Source organism: Pundamilia nyererei, unplaced genomic scaffold, assembly GCF_000239375.1.
Source record: "Pundamilia nyererei isolate P.nyererei 1_Seehausen unplaced genomic scaffold, PunNye1.0 scaffold00001, whole genome shotgun sequence".
Lineage (NCBI taxonomy): Eukaryota > Metazoa > Chordata > Actinopteri > Cichliformes > Cichlidae > Pundamilia > Pundamilia nyererei.
The window spans coordinates 5,848,667-5,869,495 of NW_005187402.1; the positions used below are offsets into that span (position 1 = coordinate 5,848,667).

At 41.1% G+C, this 20,829-nt stretch overlaps 1 protein-coding gene across 6 annotated transcripts in view; it reads right to left on the bottom strand.

Annotated features, from left to right (window-relative positions):
- tenm2a (teneurin transmembrane protein 2a) overlaps positions 1-20,829 on the bottom strand; it is a 216,665-nt gene that overhangs the window by 107,957 nt on the left and 87,879 nt on the right. The gene's annotated exons all lie outside the window — the stretch shown is intronic.

Sequence of the window (20,829 nt, forward strand, 5' to 3'; positions counted from 1 at the left end):
CACACACACACACACACACACACACACACACACACACACACACACACACACACACACCCCTGCGCATATACACATGTTCGTACATACGCGCGCAAACACAAAGCAATGCATTTTCCTCAAGCTGGCTATTTATCAATGCCATTCAGCATCATTATACCTGGCATATCTGTATAACCATATATATCAGGTGTATACATGTATGAGAGCTACACGCACAATTTCCCCACTCAGTGTGAATTGCTCACTGGAGAGGCCGTTCAACCTGTAGTTGAAGTATAGAGGACACAAGGCTGTGCGGAGAGGATGTAAAGAGAAGCAGACGTATGTGTTAAAGAAAAGAATATGCAAAGGTCACACAGGCAAAGGTGAGCAAGGCTCATGTAACTGCATGAGCTGAAGCGAAACCTGTGCAGCCTTTATGCAGATTTATATTCCTTCTTTCCTTTTCGTCATCTCACTATTACACTCACAGGTTAATACGGGGTTTCTAGAGCTCAAACTAGGCAGTCTAAATGGAAACCTGTCAATTTATATATTCCTAGCAGGTCATTGAGTACTTTTTCCCCTTTTCGTGCTCTCTATTCAACACTTAGTTTCTTTCTTCCCTCAGTGACACTTTTTGTTCTTTCTTCCTTACTTTGCTACCATCCACCTACCTTCTCGTTTCTCCCACTACTACCCGCCTCATGAACTGAAACACCAGGGGATAGTGGGTGAAGAGGAGGGGAGAGGGCAGGTCTGCTGTAAGGTGCCCCATGGGTTGAACATGGTCATTTGTCATGAGGCTGAAAGCTTAAGAAAAGACTAGTTAACCTTTACAGCTGATTCCCGCGAGACGGGAAAGAACACAGCCAGGCAAAACACCTCCAGGAGAAGGCGGAGCGTACATGCATGTGTATACACACGCACACACACACGTGCACACACGCATGCATGAATGGCGCTTGCGGCATAGTCTCCAGAAATCGATATCTACGGGAAGCAAGAGAGGTTACCGTTTTTACACCACCACACCTCCCTCCCCGACTCGCTTTTCCCTCGGCATAAAGACTCAGTGTCTCCGTGGCCCTTTTCCTTCCTCCTTCATCCCACCACCCCCCAATCCTTCTCATCCCCACACCCTGCCAGAGTAATTAATCACCTTGTGCTAATGAGCTATTAACTAATGACAGATTGACATGTCGCTGCCTGTGTGCGCATGTCTGAGTGTGTCTGTGGAGGCATGTGTGAGTGTTGCCAGAGCCACCCTCGGCACACTAATGTGATTAATAAGGTTAAGCTCTTATTACTGAGGGAGCAACAAAAAAAGGAGTACACACACACATACACACACATGTACCGGTGCACACAAAGGCCAACATGCATGCACAAAAATACAAAAGTGACAAATTTCTTTCATGCACAGGGCAAAGAATGACTAGTGTCAGGCTGCTTCAAAGTATAAATAAAACTAGGGCACAGAAGAAAAGAAAAGACATCGAACGCTACCTTTCACCATATATTCTCATTACCCAGAGGCTGACTCTGCTATACACAATCACATCTCAGGGAAAAAGAGGGAAGCATTCCAGTAAAGCACTTCACTACAATTGAGTTACAACTGCCTAAAAAAAAAGAAAAAGAAAAAAAAAACCATAAAAAAACTTACAAGTCTTCTTGTGTCTTTGTCAACATTTTCAGTCACTTGTCAACATTTTTAAAACGATTCAGTCGACCACTCATAGGTGCCCAATTGTTGGTTTGCTGCTGCTGACACATACCAACACAGGCACACACGCCTCCTATCACCTTAAGCCTGGTTTCAGCACCACGGACAGCTACACAAAGGAGGCGCTTTATGAACACATTTCAAGAGTCCCTGAAACAGCGTCCTTTGGCGTTTTGGTGCACAGCGAGAGACTCCTTCTTTGTAATAACACTCACATCCTAATATGTGTACCGAACGCACCGAACAATTACCGTGCCAAACAGACACACTATATCAAACCGTAACGCAAATAGGAAGGTATTGCTTGAGACAGGTAGTTACGCCTGAAGAAGTCACTACCTGGAGTCTGTTTAATCGGATGTATTGGACTGTAATGTCTCTGCACTCCAATTCTAAGAGAAATGTAGTTACAGCAAGATCATTTGATACTCAAGAGGATCCTTGCGCTACATAATAGCGAGTCTAACTCAGCTACATGTGAGTGCATAGCATGTAAGCGTGTATGTGCGTGTGGCAGCACATGTACTGTACTGTATGTGTGTCTGTGACCTAACAGTGCGTCCCCCTGGAGAAGTTTTGGCGCATACCGAGACTCATTTGCATTCTCGCAGCTCTCTCATTTTTTTCCGTGGCTTTAGAAGTGAACAGCTGCTTAATGGTCATAGCTCTTCAGAGACGGGACATTGGGAAGCGCAGAGGGGGTTAGCCAGGGTTTCTGCGCTGCCAAATGCACAACTACACGGGGTGGAGACACACACAAAGGCACATACACGTGCGTGCTTGGAGCACACACCAGGTAAATCCTGGTTTAGCTATGGCTCTGAGAGTGAGATGTGACCATTTAGCAGATGTTTTCCTTCCCAATAGTGACTTTGGAGGCTTTCCACACTGTTGAATTTAACTACAATGGAAGACAAACCAAGATGCACGCGCATTACACTTGAGCTGATGTGACAACAACAGAGAGAAATCCTTTGCTCAGTATGGCTAAAACAACACTGGTACGTGTATGTTAACAGTAAGCGACGAGCTGGTACAGTATAGCTGCATGTTCCAAGCAAGTGATAGCAGCATAATACCTTTTCTGTAATCCACTGAAATCACTTAAATCTGGATTTTTATTGGATGGATGGCTGGACGGTGCAGTGGAGGATGGTTGTAAAACCTGATTTAAAAAGCAAAAGAGGGGATTGTCAGTGGATGTTTTTAGGGGGGCGAGGGGAGGTTGAGTGCTTTCTCTATTTTTTTTTCCGTGGCGCACGCAAACTTAAACCCCGTGCCACAGACACAGTGACACACATTCGAGCAAGACTACATGAAATGGCCTTCATCTCCATGCGCATTTGACTGCTTCGCTTGCCGACACACACACATGGGTTGTGTTTCATGAGATGCCAAAAGAAGGGATTTGGTGAAGTGAGAGAAGGTTATCACCTCACAGCTGGAAGTGCGAAGAGCCGTTCTGGTTCCACGGCGCTCTTCTCAGCGGGAAGCCTTGTGTTTTGACCTTTACGTGTTAGAAATTACTCAAAATTGTCAAGAGCATGTCAATGAAGCATACCAATATATAAAAAAAGGCAAATGAATGATTGGGTTGGCAGGGTTATCGACCTCACAGATCATAATTTAGTTACCGGACCTAAAAATAAATCCAAGAACAAAATGTTGAAATATATTTGATCTAATATTACAAAATGAAAGGTAGCTGTTTTGTCTTAATTGAGACAAAAACAACAGGAACTTGTTGAGGATGATAAATGCAAAATATGTCTATTTTTAAAATGACCACCTCTTGGCAAATCCATTTTCAGTTCAGTTTTATTTATATGGCCTCAAATTACAACAAGAGTCACCTCGAGGTGCTTTATGTTGTGAGCTAAAGGCTGCATAATAACAGAGATAATACCCCATGAATCAGATGACTACCTATGAGCAAGCATTAGGTGAGAGTAGGGAGGAAAAATCTCCCTTTTAACAGGAATTCTCCTGCCGAAACAGATTCAGAGACGGGAGGCTCTCTGTTGTGAATGGTTGGGGTGAGGTGGGAAAGACAGGACAAAAGACACATTGCAGAGGAAAATGTATTAATCACTAATGATTAAATGTAAAGTGATGTATAAACACAGAGAGTGAAAAGAGGTGAGTGAAGAAGAAACACTCAGTGCATCATTCGAATTCCACGCTGTGGAAATGCTGTGGAAAGTAACTAAGGGAGGGTTCAGGGTCACCTGATCAAGCTTTAACTGTAAGGTTTGTCAAAAAGGAAAGTTTTGAGTCGAATCTTAAAAGTAGATTGTGTCTATGAAGACTAACTGACCCTTCCAGCCCTAACATACCAGACATGGTCCCAGTGAAAGCCAAATATTATTTACTTAAAATATGGTAAAATAAAATGTATTTAAACATGCTGAGTTTTTGTTACTTGTATTAACAGACTTTTTTTTATTTTTTAAAAACAATCCCCCCAAACTCCAAATATGTCTATTTGAATTGCTTTTAAAGTGGCATTAAAAGACTTTTCTTTTAATATTTTTTTAATCGTTTTGCAGATCTTTCACAAAGTCAGTACATTATCTATATCTATATAGACAGTATGATTGGTATAATAAAAATATTTGGTTGGCAGGTGTTCTGTCTGTAACCACACCACGATTATTAGCACATCTGTTGCCCATCTGTTCCTCCTGCTATTATCCGGTGCTACTTGGGACTAAATAGAAACACAAGCTAGTATGTAAAGTATATGATTTATTATTTGACTAAAAGTTTGAGCAAAAAATTAACAGGTAACTAAAAGTAATTGATAGGCAGCAGAAAATAAGCAAATGTAATGTGATGGTCAAAAAGCGAATGAATGGTTCAAGTTCGCTGCTAAAAGTGTGATCGCCAGTTTAAACGAAAACCAATAAAATACAATAGACGGCTAAAATGATTTGATTTTATTCTAAGTAATTAAAGTGCTTACAATACATGGCTAAGACTGGTCACAAAGCTTAATGAAAAAAGCATCAGGACAACAGTATTGGCTGAATGGCTGCAAAGTAGGCTAATAGGACAATTTAAGGACAAAATAAGATCTATTTCGAATGAATTCAACTGAACTCATCTGAGCATGAAAGGATTTAATGAAGATGGTTTTTTGGGTCTACCTGACTGGTCTGTGTTGTTTGTCAGATGTAAAAAAGAAAAAGAAAAAAGTTGATAAGATATGTAATAAAAAAACTCACCAAAACACAAGTGAGCTTGTTTGTCTCCTTGTTTAAAGGTAATTTTGTAGATACAATCTAGCTTTATTTTTCATCATTCATAACAATTCAGTTATTCTTGGCATTATTCTTTCTCTGACTTAAGCTTGTAAGGCAACATTTCTTTCAGGAAGTATCAATCCAGCCTCTTTCTCTGTGACTCACAAACAGGTAGAGATGTCTTAATCTGTGAGTAGCTCCTTAAAATAATCTAATGACCACCAACTTTTCTTCATTTCCTAGCCGCTATTATAACACACCGGCTTTAGCTTTTTGGTTGCACAGACTGTGATAAATGACTGGTTTCCTTGAGATGGATTGGAATATCTGTCAAGGTCTGCAATGTCTTTAGATTTTCATTTGTTTTTCTTCTTGTGTTTTTGCCTTCTACCCGTCCCCGTGTCTCCCCTCACTGCATTTTCTCTGCTTGCCTGTGTGTTTCATGTCCTCTTTTCTGTGGCTTCCCATTGTATTTTGAAGGTTATGTCCTGGCACGGCTTGCTGTTTCTACTTCCCGTGTTTGTTCTTTTTCTGCCCTCATTATTGTTTAATTTGGCTTACCAATGCCTTATTACCACTCTGAATATTTCAACAGTCACTTTGTCAAGTTATCAGCCTCTCCTCCTGCATCTTCCCTCATGTCTCATGAGTTTGTTTTTCCTATCATCTTTTTGGCTTTCCAGTACTTTTCCCGTTGGGCTTTTTAAAAATTCATTTTTATTTCGTTTTTGCTAGTCTTTTTTTACATTTCTTTTTTCTTGCAAACTACCTATCTGCTTCCTCGATAACATGCGCTTGACTGTTCAAGAACTCTCCCTTAAAAGAAAAACAACAATATCTCCTTCATGGGCTCAGCGTGACAATTTTCTCCTGATCTAAACATACAGCACCATGTTCAAAATAACAGCGGATGGATGAATGGAGTCAGACAGGGCCATTATGAGGATGCTTTTAAGTAGTTTCTGTTTGTCAATTTGTTTTAAACAAAGTGGCATACTATGTTCTTCTTCTTCTGTTATTGAGTCTGGCTGTGCATTTGCGGTCACCGTCATGAAGTGCAGAATAAATTCTACACCGAACAGATGCCTCTGCAATGCTTCAAGGGTCTAAAATATTTATACAAGGCCATACATTAATGCAAAAGAACAAAAAACAAATAAAAAATGAAACCAAAACCCCCACATATATCAAGTATATCTGATGAAGAGTTACAAGAATTTGTAGGATCCAGACAAAACAAGGGAGGGAGACAGGACAGCTCTAACATAGAGACAAATGACCTCCTAGCACCACGAACAGGGTGGGTATGAGCAGTACCGGGTTAAAAAAAAAATCAAAAGTTTGTATCCAATGAATACAGAAGGCAAAATACACAAAGGTAGATGGTGAGAGCTAGACCAAACACAAGGATTGATGGCCTTGTAATTTCTTCTATTCTGCCTGCTAAAGATGATGAATCCCTCCACGAGGAATTTAATCAAACTCCAACAGTGTACACAGGTAGTGCTACAGCTAACCTTTCATGGTTAAGTAAACAGCGCGGTACAAACAAATACAAAGCTTATATGTGACGTGAAATAAAAATACACATAAATTCTCAAATTCTGGCCTCGATTCAAAGTCACGTTATCCAGCCATAAACAAACACTACAGTCCAGAATGCATGTGTGCATTTTCCTGCTGGAACGTTGTGTGTACGTGTCCTGTATTGGCTCTTTACTGTGTAGACTGAAGAGATTACAATACCCAAGCCTCATGGATCAATACTCACAAGCTATGGACATATGAATTGCTTGTGGCAATGTAAGGAAGACCACAAAACTTGTGCAAGGAAGAATAACCCTTGGGGGAGGGGAGGGGCGACGTAACACTGTGTGTGTTTGAGCTTGTTGCCAGAGTCAGCTGTGCATGCTTAAAATAGTTATTGTTAGTCAATAAGCAATTTCTGTGTGAGAGGCTTCAATATACAGCCTTATTAATTCAATTACAGCAGTCGGCCTTGACTCGACAGTAAAATATGCAGAAAAACAGAGAGTTGCAGAATGGAGCGAAAGCAAGAAAAGGGGGTAAGAGGAGAGAAGAAGCAGGTGAGTTTGGGGGTTTCTGTCATTATGATGGATAGATCAAGCGAACAGGGGCTCCCACAAGGAGGGATATAAAAATAGGCGAGCACCTCTCTCTTGCCGGTGCTCCACTCTGCCCATTTATCGAATCACAAGTCTCCTCGTTTTGTGATTCCCTTTCTTTTCACCTTCGACTGCCGTGGCCTTGCGCTTCCCCTCTCAAAACTATTCTTCTTCACTGGTTTCTCCCAGCATCCTCCTCTCCTCCTTCCTTCTCTGCTCATTGACGTGACTGCTTACCCCCACATCCAGCACAGACAAAACACAAAACCAATCCATCCCACTGGGTTTCTTCTTCATCACACTCAGCCAGAAAGGGTTTTTTTTTTTTTACTGATCCCAGATGACACACTAATTCAGTACCCACAATTTTTCCCCTTCTTTTTTTTTTCTTATGAAAAACCTATATTTACACCCAGGGATTGCTTAGAGACTCTTCTGTCCTTTTATCTCAGTTGCCTTTCCCTGCTTTGTATTCATGCTGCTATACAGATTCAACACATTCAAACTAGTGGTCTATGAGGGATACTAATGGAAGTCGTTCAGAGCACCACTTATTGTCCTGTGTGTCTCAAATGCTCAACAAACCAAACAGCGCAGAGACCGCTAAGGAAAGAATAGAAACAGTCCTCTGCTGCTTCCCCCCAAGTCTCACTTCCATTCTTCTTCTGTCCTCCCCAATCTCTATCACTTTCTCACTCATTAACCACACCCCCACTGCCATCCCTCCATTCCTCTTGCTCGCTCTCTGGAGAGGAAAAACAAACAGCTGTCAGGGTCAGGCTCGCAGATGAATTCCAAATGACTTTGAAGGGCAGAGGGGCCGACCAACTTTCTCTAGAGGAGAAGCTGGTTACAAACATGCACGCAAACAGCATAGAATAAATATGGTCCATTCATCGAATCCCCCACCCCCAATACCACACTCACAGAAGCAGAGTGCTGCTACTCCTTGAATCAATACTGTGTCTTAAGTCGGCCTGCTGTCAAGGTAAAGGGAGTTTGTGTGTGTAAAATGGATCTGTGGGTGGTTACACACACACACAAACACCCGCATATGCTGAAGTGTGTCAGTGAGAGTGTGTACACAAGTGGCCAAAGCTTGCTCCCATGTGATGACACAGATATTGTAAATCTCGATAAACATAGAGGCATTGAGCACAGGTTTGCTCACTTCCTCTTTGATTTATTTCACAAGTCCTCCTTCAAACTTTCTAAAGACGCAAGAAGTCAATGTCTCCTTCACCAGCTTGCCACCCATGGCTCCATTTGCAGCTCTCGCTGGGTCAAGATGAGCCGATGAATCATTTTTCATCTTATCAATCATATCTATGCGGTACCTCTCCATCTTGTCTGTTGAGTCCACTCTCTATCACTGTCTGTTACCATTCATCCATCATGAATAAAGGAGACCTTTGAATTATTCAGTGGTGCTAAGCAAAGGTTTAATCAAGGCATTAGCTCCATTCTTAATTCTTTCATGATGTTTTCTCACTGGTAGCGTCCTCTGAAAGACCTCAAAGGTCACAGGCCCCCGGGATTCTGTTTGCTTGACCAGGATCATGGAAAACATGGTTACCTTTTTCCTTGATCTATACCCTGGTCACACTGACTGATTACAACAAAACAAAAGTTAATAAACAGAGTTATATGGACAGATTTGTCCATATAACCCTTTGATCCACAAGGGGTCCAGTCATTTTCAAGACACAACCAGCTAGGCCTCTATGTAAGACTGCTGCTCCTCCCTGAGTTTGGTTCTGCTGGAGGTTTCTTCCTGTTAAAAGTGAGGTTTTCATTTCTACTGTCGCCACGTTCTTGCTTAGAGTGGGTTATCTGATTGTTGAAGTAATCTAAAACCCACTATACCCACTTTTTACCTAAACCAAACAACTTTTTCCAAAAGTCAAATGTGTCATGTTAGGAAGAGTGACCATGTAAAACCAACTCAAAACATTTACTGCAGCTTGTTTGATCAAACTACTAGAAAGGATAGTGTTAGTTTAAACTGACTGTACCAGCTGCATGTTGCCTTGTTATGGGTGCATCTGAAATTATTATTATTATTTTATTTCTTACCCATCTGTATATATTGAATAAGAGCCTCACTACAATGCAATGTATGTATGCTTACTATATGCCGGTGCTAATTTGTTTGCTATAAATAAAACCACGATGGTTGATTAGATTCAGTGTTAAAATGAAAAAAATGAGAGAGTAATAATTTTTCCAGCCACACATGTAACTTGTACTCATGTCTCACAGGTTTCAACACTGGCTGACGAAATTTAATTCAAGACTTTTTAGCACTCGGGTATACGTCTGTGTGTATGTGCCTGCTCGTGTGTGCGTATTAGTCCTTCCAAGTCTTTGAGTTTTGGCAGCAAGATCAGAGGAAATGTGTGTTGTTGTGTTTGCGAGTGTGCGTTCGTGATTTTGTGTGTGTGTCACAGAGAGAGAGAGAGAGAAAGAGAGAGCGAGTAGGCATGAAAGTGAGATTCTGCTCTGAGACGTTTGATGTCGAAGAACAGCGTCTGCTGTCTGTCTGCCAACTGCCAACCCTCTATCACCGTCCCAACACATGGCCTCCGCAAAGTGTGTGCATGCGAATGCGTGTGTGTGCGCAAGTGGCCTGATTAGGCGGGGACTTGGCGATGTGACACTGCTACAGAGCTAGTTAGACTCATAACGTGCACCTCACTGTGTCACAGTGTTAATGTGTGGGCCTGAGAACGCAAAATAGGATTTCGTTTTGAATCACATGACAGAGATGGAGGAAGAGGTGCGTGTGTGTGTGTGTGTGTTTGTGGGCGTACTGGAAAGGGTGAGTAATCTGTCACATTTTATACCTCTCATCTTTCACCAGTGATCTTTGGATGGCTCCTTAACATACAGAGTCAAGTATACTTAAGCCTAATTGTTAATTTTGTGTATGTGTGGCTCTGTGCATGCATATGCTGTATGTTTATGAACATTTCTTTGGATCGTGTTTGTCCATGTGTGTGTAGACTGTGTCGCAACACTTTGAGAAATACTGCAAAAGCTATTCCAACATGTCTGCAATTACAGACAAGCAAATCCTGTTTTTAACTTTAACTCCAACTTTGTCCAACTAAGGTTAAAAGAGTACAAAATACGCTTGCGAAACAAAGAAAAAGAAATTTAAAAAAACAGCAAATGAGACATACCGCTTGCTATATTTGGCCTCAGAAGGCCAAGGGATCCCTTTATGACGAGTTTTACTTTGCTAAGAAGCAAAAACAGAAAAGATCCGAAAACGTCTGAAGAACTGAAAGCCGGGGGAAGAAAAAACATTAAAAGGGAGATGGAGAAGAAAGGAGAAAAATGAGATCTGTTTAAAAAAAAAAAAGTCAAACACTTGTCTTGACTCACACTAGCAGACGTGCGTGCCTACGCAAACTTAAGCACAAACAAACAAAATAAAAACAGTGATTGAGGTACTAACAGATGCGCGCGTACAAAAACCCCCAAAACATACTGAAACATTGGCAGAGCAAAGGGCTCAAAGATCAGGTGAATCTACAGAGCAAAAGACACATTGGTCTTTCTTTTGCACCCTTCTTGACATTTTCACTCTGATAGGGCCAGATATAGCTCTCCTGCCTCCTCACAGCTCACAAACACGCACACTGTGAGAATGAATAGTTCAAGATCGAGGGGGAGTGAGTTATTTTGGAGGAAAAAAAACAGAACAGAATATGGTAACAAGAAAAAAAAGAAAGCGAACACTGGAGAAGCGATGGAAACGTCTTGTGGCAACAGACAAATAAGTGGTGCTACTGGAGTGATCCCGGCACCTCGTGTCGGCTACATTGATGAGGAAATTCACAATGCTGAAAGGCTTGAGAAATTGAAGAAGAAAAAGCAGAATGAGATGGGGCCTAGAATCAAAAGTAAGAAAAATCAATACAGAGGCTCGAGACAAGATACAAAAGGACTTGAGACTGAAAACTGGTTTACACTGAATAGATAAAGACGTGGAATTTTCTCAATGCTCTGTGCCCTTTGTGTGATACTTGCGCTTGCAATGTCGTGTCTCTATTGTCTTTGGATAGAAACATAGAGGCAAGAGCGCTCCACCGATCTGCAATTAGTCAATTCATTTTTAATAGGTTCTGAGGGCTGTGTTGCATTAATTACGCCCAGGGGTGACAGGAGCATAATAATATTGATCGGTTTGGATGATTCCGATTTAGTCTTTTAGTTGCCAAGGTGTGGGGTGAAAGTTACCTGATGACTGCATCTGCATACGTAATGTGTCAATATCATCAATTCTGGCCAGTGCTGGGTCACGTGTTAACCTAAGACTGCCTTAGAAATTTGATTAATTTCGCAGTTTGTCTCTACAGCTGTCTGTTTTTTGTGAGCATTATCATATGACAGCTCTTGTAGCCTACTTTTGTTTATAATACTATGTGGTTAGGTTCAGGAAAACATGCTTGGGGGGAAAATAGCAGATGGCATAATGGACTTGTATGTATATTGCACCTCAAAACATCTTCTACTACAAGTCTCACCCATCCAGTCAGTCAGCACTTTTTGTCTAACATTCACACACACATACAGATGCACAGGAGGATGCTTCGACATGCAGAGGTGATGAGCTGGGGTTTGATACGCCAACCTTCCAATTGGTGGACGACTTGTTCCACCACTTGACTCGCAGCCACCAGACTTCAGGGTACTCAAACTTCTTTTGACTGCCTTGACTCCCTTGCAAGGGGTCATGACACTGGATAATCATCCTGATGGTTCCTCTCTCAGTTTCGGGGATCTATCACATGCCAGGCAAATGTACTAAACAAGGGCTGCCATTGTTCTTAAGTATATGATGGTAAAGCGTCCAGATTTAGGATATATGTGCAATAAGTTGGGAGTAAGACCCATCTCACCATTGCAATTACCCACTGAGTACTGGCACTCATGCCAAAGGACACCTTGTGTGCACCTCTCAAACATGAGCAGTTTTGCCAGAATCTGGAAATGAAAATAGGTTTTTTCTTTCCATCCTGACATAATGTGGTTCTCTCATTTCCAAAGATCTACTGTTAATTGACGATTAAACAATTTTATCAGATCTTTTATAGATGTTTATCATCACTTAACATTTTAATTAAAACCCACTGCTGTTAAATGACCCACAGCTACAACAGATTTACAGTTCTGAATTGGTACAAGAAAAACAATTAGTATCATAAACTTTAGATTTAAGATCTTAAGACACTTGTCAGATGATACTTGTTGCAGTTAAACGACTCTGTGTTTGAGAAAAACAACTAATGGTTTTCTATGGCACTTTAATACTGTTTCTGTGCAATGAGCAGTGCCAGTGTGGAAGTATAATGGCAGGAAGGTTTGAACAGGATTTGGACTGCCTCTCTCTTTTAATCCTTAGCATATGCTCTCAACCAACAACAGCATTTTAGTGATGTCGTAATCCTGCAAAATGTTGCTGAAATAGATACAAAGCTGCTGTTTGTTTTAATTTAAAGCAGATCTGTTGGCTTTGCCCGCTGATGGTTGCTACTACTGAGGCGGCTGTGTTTTGTGCACACGCTTACAACCTTCGGCATCAAGATATAGTTTTACAGTATTTTAATTCATACCAATTTTTTAAAACATCCCTCTGCAACTGATCTCAAGTATAAGCTTGTGTAGGATACTGTAACGGATATCAGCAACTTGCTGTTGTCTCCTAAAATAGATAGTTATGACTTTGCAAAGGGACCACTGGGGACAATGGATGGGGTAGTCTAGAGTGACCCATTGATTACGTACAAAGGTGACCGTGGTGCACTATCGATTGCAACTGGGCAGGACAGACATACTCCTGCATAAACCGGACAAAGCTTCCAATTTGACAAAATGGAGAAAAGAGAGGAGATGAAGACAGACTGAACACTTCTCCTAGGTTTTTTTTTCTTTTGTAAAGTCAAGACATTATGAAAATGGCAGCTGATGAGAATCCAAATAGTCATATTTCTCTGTTCTCTGGGCTTTCGCCTGACTGCCTGCCTGAACAACTGATACTTGGCTTTGCCATGGAAAGGGCTCAAAAAGGAAGATTTGGGACCAGCTGAGATACCAGGCTGTCTCCATCCCCGTTTATGGAGATGGAGGATAAAGTCAGATACTTGTCTGATGATTAGCCAGCGCTGAGTATTAAGTGGCAAAACAAAGAAGACTTGCACAATTAGAGGTTAGCGACTCGAATATAGATCTATTCATCTCGTCTCTTTCCTCCCATTTGACTCGCCGCGAAACAAAGCCAACCTATTAAAGCAAGTATTGAGTGGAGAAGAAATGGTTTTAACAGAAATATTGACATTACCACTGCCTGCTTGTTTCTGCTGAGCAGGGCGCTTTTAATCGGAGTCTGTTTCTTCGTTTGGTATCCATACAATAACTGAGCACAGTGTTTAGGTTTTATGAATGCAACAAATTCATGAGGAAGGATGGTCTGTGCCTCGTGTTTAAAACCAGTGAATTACTATATATGTGTTATATGTGACACGACTGATGGGTACATCTTTTCATCACAGTGGTGCTTGTTGGATAGTGTAACTGAGATATCGTAAGGTTTATTCACACTTTAATTTACCACTACAGCACTAGTGGCAATGAGAGAAAATAACTGTCCAATCAGAGATAATTACCTAAATTTGCTACTGTAATGCCTAACACCCTCGCAAGCATCAGGCTCATAAGAGGAACCTGCTACTTCAAGTCTGTATGTGTGAAACAGTCATCGACAGTAATCATCAATAGCGAGAGCACCTCTTTAATCTTAATCTAGCAATGACGTTCCATAGGTGGGTGCATGTGTGCTATAGGTGTCTCTTATTAAAAATGTTGCTCTCTGCTGCCAGACTGTACCTGCCTTTTTATCAGGTAATCTCCCACTCCTTCTCTTTCACACATAAACAAACACTGGCCGGCAGAGACCTGCAAGGTAACGCCATTGCATGCCTCGCCATGCTGTGTGATGCCCCGCGGTGCTGCGCTCCATTCGGTGAGGCAGCATGAAGCACAAATCAATATGGATTAAAACTCTGTAAGGCGCTATCTACTCACCTCCTCGCACTACATACAGAAGGGAAACGTGTGCACTTAGTATGCCAGATTGCTGAATTTCCCCCCTTTTAAATCAGAGAGGAAAAGTGAAGAGTTTGAGATAAGCTAGCTGTAAAGTAAGAGTTACCCTGACGATGAAGAAAAGCACCTGTGCTGCGTCCAGCTCACGACACCCGTGGTTCATATCCATCATGCTGCTTAGAGGGCAGCATGATGGGGGGGCTGGAATCAGCACCTCATTCCACCTGCCACACCTAGACTGGGCGTCGCACACGAGGACTCACACACATGCACATGGAGTGACAGCCCTGGTGGTAGGCCTCAACCCCCATAGCAATGGTGGGCCTCCCACAGTGCACTGCAGGACACCAGAGATTATCCCGACACTTGCAGACAGTCACAGAATGTTAATCCTCAGCCATCTCTTCTACTGTGCTGTTAAATCTGGATCTTACTCTCAATTGCTCCTCCTACAAATCTCCCTTCTTTCTTTATCCATCACTCACCACATCCTCTCCCCCACAATCCACTAGAATCTTCCTCAAATTCCCTGCTCTAACCCCTTCCTACCGCCTGTTTTTAACTCCATCCTCTCCTCCCCTAAAATCTCTTGATCCCTGTTTTCTACTCGAGAGCGACAAGGCATCATCCCCATTTTTCTCTTATCCTTTCTCTCCGCTCCCAGCCCAGCCCTCGCTATCAGCCCCGCATTGATCTTCTCATCCCCAAGAACACAAAACACCAATCAGCCTGTCATAATCACTCTGTTGGAAGAGGAAGCTCTGAACGCCAAGCGCAGCTGCTACGTGTTGAATTAGAGAAAGCAGAAATGCTAACGCTGCAGCTCATAGTAGTATGAGTTGTTTTTGTTGTTGTTGCTTGAACATTTTACTGGATGTGTTCTATTTTTAAATATGCAGAAAAGGGAATTCGAAGGTTTATTAACTACACTGTTGATTCCATTCTGCTAATGATAATACTGATTCTCATTCCTTTTTTATTTGTATCCTGGAACAATAAAGCGACAGCTGCCGGGACTGTTCATTTAAAAAATTACAGAGGAACAACCTCTGAATGGTATCTGGTCTCCCGCAGCTTCCCTTCTTATTCACTGCGACTTGACTCATAAAAATTGCCCTCTACAGCTTGTACTTTTTTTAAACTACTCGTCCCAAAGGATTTTTCATCAGGACACTGTGTCTGCTAACTTCCAAACAATAAATGCAGTTTACGATCTGTCAGCAGTCTCCAGCCCGTTAACTTCCTCATACTGCTGTTGTCATGCAAAACACATGCAAACTTCTTGTCTTCATATACGTCAGCAACTTTCCACCACTGGTGATGTTGAAGAGTCAATAAAAGTAAGGTTGAAATGTTTTCTGTGATGCACTTAGATCTTAATTAAACATTAAGAAATACAATCACGGTGAAAAGAAAAGGCTCGCTCTTTCCCTTCTAAGGTTTGATGGGTCATAGAAATTGAAAAAAAAACCCAAACAAACAACAAATCCACAAGCTACATCTCATACTCTAGAGGCATCAGTTAGCATGTTAAATTTGATAACAGTACAAAATCAGAAAAAGGCTGAACAAGTATTGTGGCTTGTTTGGGAGGACTGCCAGAAGAAAGACTCATCTCTCTAACGAGAACATGGCAGCGCAAGTTTGCAAAGTTACAGCTGAACATACATGAAGATGTTTCGCAATAATGCAACGCCGTGTTTGGAGCAAACCAAACACAGCATCAACGCCTGATATCAACTGTCAGGCACGGTGGAGGGGTAATGATTTGGACTTGTTTTGCAGCCACAGCATCTCGGTACCTTGCGGCCACTGAGTCGACCATGATCTCCTCTCTATGAAATTTGACAGCGAAAGCTTGGCTGAAACAGAGTCCCACAACAGGACAACGATTCCAGGCACAGCAGCAAATCCACAATAGAACGTGTCAAAAAGGAAAGAATAATGCTGTTGTTAAAGTTGAGACGAGTGGGCCAGAATTCCTCCACAGCAACGTGAGAGACTGATAAAGTCATACAGAAAATTGTTACTTCAAGTCAGAACCACATTACTTTTTCTTCTATCCAGATGCATAAAACCTAAGTAATGCAAGAGTGCATACTTTCTTCTTACAATGACTGTACTGTCAGTCTGTAAAATGTATCCTTAAATTATTTACACATATTATAGTTTGTAATTAACTCACTCTTCCATATTGTTCTAGAGTGCCCTAATCACAAGACGCTAGGGTCATCCACACTTCAACCGGTGGTGACATTAACCAATGCTGTGACATTTTTTTTCTGTCTTTTTAGTCGCTTCTCATCTCACAGCTTCATGTATTATGCAAATATTCAACAAACAAAATAGTTACATGATTCAGCGACGTCTGAGAGCAGAATAAAGCATCAAAAGCACACTAGAGATGTCTTTTGTTAATGGTTACTTTTTTAACACTGTATGGCAGTTCAAAATGTTCTGATGCTGTTCGTTTCTGTTTCTGTGACAAGCTGCAAGCTTTCTGCTAGTTTACCATCTAAAGTATCTGTTTTCACAAATTATATATTATTAGAAATTACTGATATCACACTATTTAACCAACTGGAAGGGCTTTTTACACTGTGTGACGCTGTCTGAGAAGAAAGATGGCTGTCGTCAAAGGAACGCGGTCAGCTCTGAGGTCATCAATCCAGAACAGCGATCCTAGATCGCGCTGTGAGAAATGTTTGGAGCTTTGGCGACTACAGTGAGCCTGCAGCAAAACCGAGGCGGTGTCAGAAACATAGGATTACACTCCCACAGCGTGGCTGCTGTTACAACCCACATGTACTAGCCAACAAATCGGTTTGTGATTGGTCAGTGTGACATTTTATATGTGCCATTTAAAGAAAAAAGCCTATATTGATTTAATAGCGTTATTGGAAGGAGACAGCCAAGACTCTCTCACCCACTGTCATCACCCAAACAAAGCCACGCAGCCACTCTGAAACTATACACACATTAGACAAGAACATTAACAAGTGCACAGCAATTATTATCAAATTAGAATACAATGTTCTACTGGGACACCATCAGTCTGGTTTGGAGCAGCAGTGGGATGCTCAAAAGAAACTGTTTTCTTCACATCACTGAACCATGAAGTTATTTATGGTCATTAAACAGTTACAGTCACTGATCACCCCCTAACTAGATAAGAGGTCCATGCCCTGTTGGTAAGCCCTGGTTTTGTCCATAGGGTGATTGTGTTTTGTATGGAAAGTAAAGTCAAAATCAATGTGAATGTGGGAAGGAAACATCAAAAGGAAATTGACAGTGTTGCTTTAGTTCATCCCAAGCGAAACATCACCGTCTGGATCAAATTGATCTAATAATTTTGACTTATTTTCATTTATGCTAATACAGGGAAAGTCAGATCACCAAAGTGATTAAGGTTTATCGTCTGGGTACCACGACATTTGTGAAAAATGTCCAAAATGATCTGGCAGTATAAGGTTACTACTATTTCAGAAAGTGTGAGAACAGTGGAAAAAACTTCTAAGCATATATAATAAATGTTAGACATATAGAAGTGAGTGTTAACAGATGAATAAGCAAAAACAAAACAAAACAAAAACAAGCAAGAGACACACACAACAAAAAGGCACAATAATTGTATAGGTCTTTTCAGGTCTAGTTATGTACCTATGCATGCTGAACATTGGAGCTCATATCAATATAACTGTTGAGAAGACTGATGATAGAGTAGCTTGTTGTCCTCTACAGTGACTGGTGGGGTTGTATATCATTCTTTGGACATCTGACATCTGTATGAATGATTTAGCCAGTAGACAGTTTGTCAGTTATTGGTTTCAGATTGTAGACGTTGATAAGGCTGTCATCTTCAAAGATGTGCATAAAGATAGTTGGCTGCTTTACACAATTAAGTATTTATACTCATATAGCATGTCGCTGAAGTTAAATTAATTTAAACAAGGAAATACATGATAAATAATTTTATTTTATAATTTGAATTCTTTTATTTTAAATATAAATTACATGGACCTTAAATGATATTTAAAGCCCATGGTGCTACTGAAGCGCTGAAACAGAGTTGAAATACACCGAAATGAAATACGGCTTTAATAATTGCAGAACTGGTGGTCGGAGAATGAGAGTTTTTTGATTTGTGCAGTTGTCAGGATTTGGCTGATGACCATACTGTATGTTCTATATTAGTATCAGGGAGGAGCCGGCGATTTAGATGGGAACTTTCTCATCTTTTTTTTTCCATTTACCTAAATTGATATAGTTTCTTTTTTTATTGCTACCCACTCTCAAAGTAAATGCATGCGAATACAATAAAGCCGTTCCCACCTATTGTATTTCTTGTGCGCTATAAGGCAAATGCAATATACAGTTTTTTAAGATTTTAATTTCCAGAGAAGTCATGCTATTTACTCACCACAGAACACTGCGCAAAGCAAATAGTATATTTCTGACTTGCTTCCACGGACAGAAAGTAATAAAATAAGGCATTGAGGGAAATTATCATCAGCAAATATCAAAGGTAAAAACTTTGCTTCCATAAGGATTTAAACTGAGCCAGAAAAGCAAACTCTGTGAATTTATGAAGCAACAATTTTAACCTGAAAGTGTCAGTGTCACAGCCCTCCGTTATTTGTTTATTGTAAAAGTGTGGGTCAGAATATGTCAAGAAGATAAACCTTTACATGATCCGATTTAGATAATCTGCGCTCCAACATCTCCTCACGTCTTTGCTGCCACGTGAATGAATACCTTTGTATTGCCTTCAAGGTTGCGAACTTGAGAAAAATCCTGCTAAACGAACCATAATGGTATTAAATAAAAAATAACCTTCAACCTCTAACATAAAAAAATGTTTATTTTCCTTTTCTAATACGCACTCTGCTCTTACTCCTTTCTACCACTTCTTACTAATAAAAACAGATGAAAACTCTGCGGCCCAATAACGCGAGCATTAACACTAACCCACGCTCATAGAGACAAACAATCTCTGAAACAGGAGTAAATATGGCTGACTTTTCAATAGTGGAGGAGGAGAAAAAAAATGGACCCTCTGGGAAATTTTCTCTGATCAAGTGCAAAGAGATTAACCAGTTGGACGTGTGCTAATGAACAGAAGATCATAATGAGAGGCGCTCGTAAATGTAGATGAGGCATGTGAAGAAGAACAGTGGCTTCGTCTTGTATCAGATGAAACACAAGAGTAATGTACGGAAACCAATTATTTTACTGTTCCCTTTCTACCCAACATCCTGACACTGTCTAATGATGGACTGATGAAAATGTCAAGTCTTGATTTAAAGCGTGGATAGGAAAATAATGCTATAATAATTTCCAGCGGTAGCCAAGTTAGAAAATAGGATTACATAGGTTGCAGTGCCTATACACAGCAACTAATATACACTCCTCAAAAAAATTAAAGGAACACTTTTTAATCAGAGAATAGCATCAAATAAATTTAACTTCTGGGATATTGATCTGGTCATTTAAATAGCAGAGGGGGTTGTTAATCAGTTTCAGATGCTTTGGTGTAAACTCCTGCAGGATGGCACATCAATATGTTTGCTGTGTCGCCCAGCACCATGTCTAGAGCACGGAGGAGATTCCAGGAGACGTGCAGTTAGTCTAGGAGAGCTGGACTTGGTTGTAGAAGGTCCTTAACATATCAGCGGGACCGGTGTCTGCTGGTTTTTTGAATGAGGAACAGGGTGAGCACTTTGAAAGCTACAAACCTGCAGCAGGACACTGCTGTGAATGTCTGATTAAAAAACAAACAGAAATAGACTTAATAAGGGTAGTCTGAGGAACCAACACCCTTCCTCTAGTGGACCTTGTGCTAACTGCCTGGCACGATTGAGCCAATTAGCGTTTGCCATAGAATACTAGAATTGGCAGGTGCACTACTCGTGCCCTGTGCTTTTCACAGAAAGAAAACGTTATCCTGAGCACATGTGACAGACATGAAAGGGTCTGGAGATGCCGTGGAAAACGCTATGTTGCCTGTAACATTGTTCAACATGACTGCAAATAGGTATCAGGATGAAATCCTTGGACCCATTGTCGGACCCTATACTGATACAGTGGGTCCTGGGTTTCTCTCGGTCCACAACAATGCCCAGCCTCATGTGGCGAGAGTGTATAGGCAGTGGAGGATGAAGGAATTGATACCACTGCCTGGCTCCCATGCTTGCCAGACCAGAATCCAATACGTTCCAATAATCCAGTACCTCAGAGACATTATGTTTTAGTCCATCCGGCGCGTTGCATCCTCAGACCATCCAGCAGCTCAGTGATGCCCTGCTCCAGATCTGGGAGGGGATCCTACAGGACACCATCTAACGTCTCATGCATACAAGCACGTGTTCAAACTATTAAGTACTATTTTGAGTTGCTGTAACGAAACTTTGGTAAAATGGACTATATCGGGGGTTTTTTTTACTTTGATTTTTGCAGTGCCTTTGAATTTTGCCCTCTGTAGTCTAATAATTTCCATTTCCATCAAACAATGTCACAGCGTTCTGTTCCTAACACATCATCGGGTCTATATCAGTGTAGATATTCAGCATGATATTTCTTTTCCCATTGACCCGATGTGTTTTCAGAGTGTTCCTGTAATTTGTTTGAACAATGCATA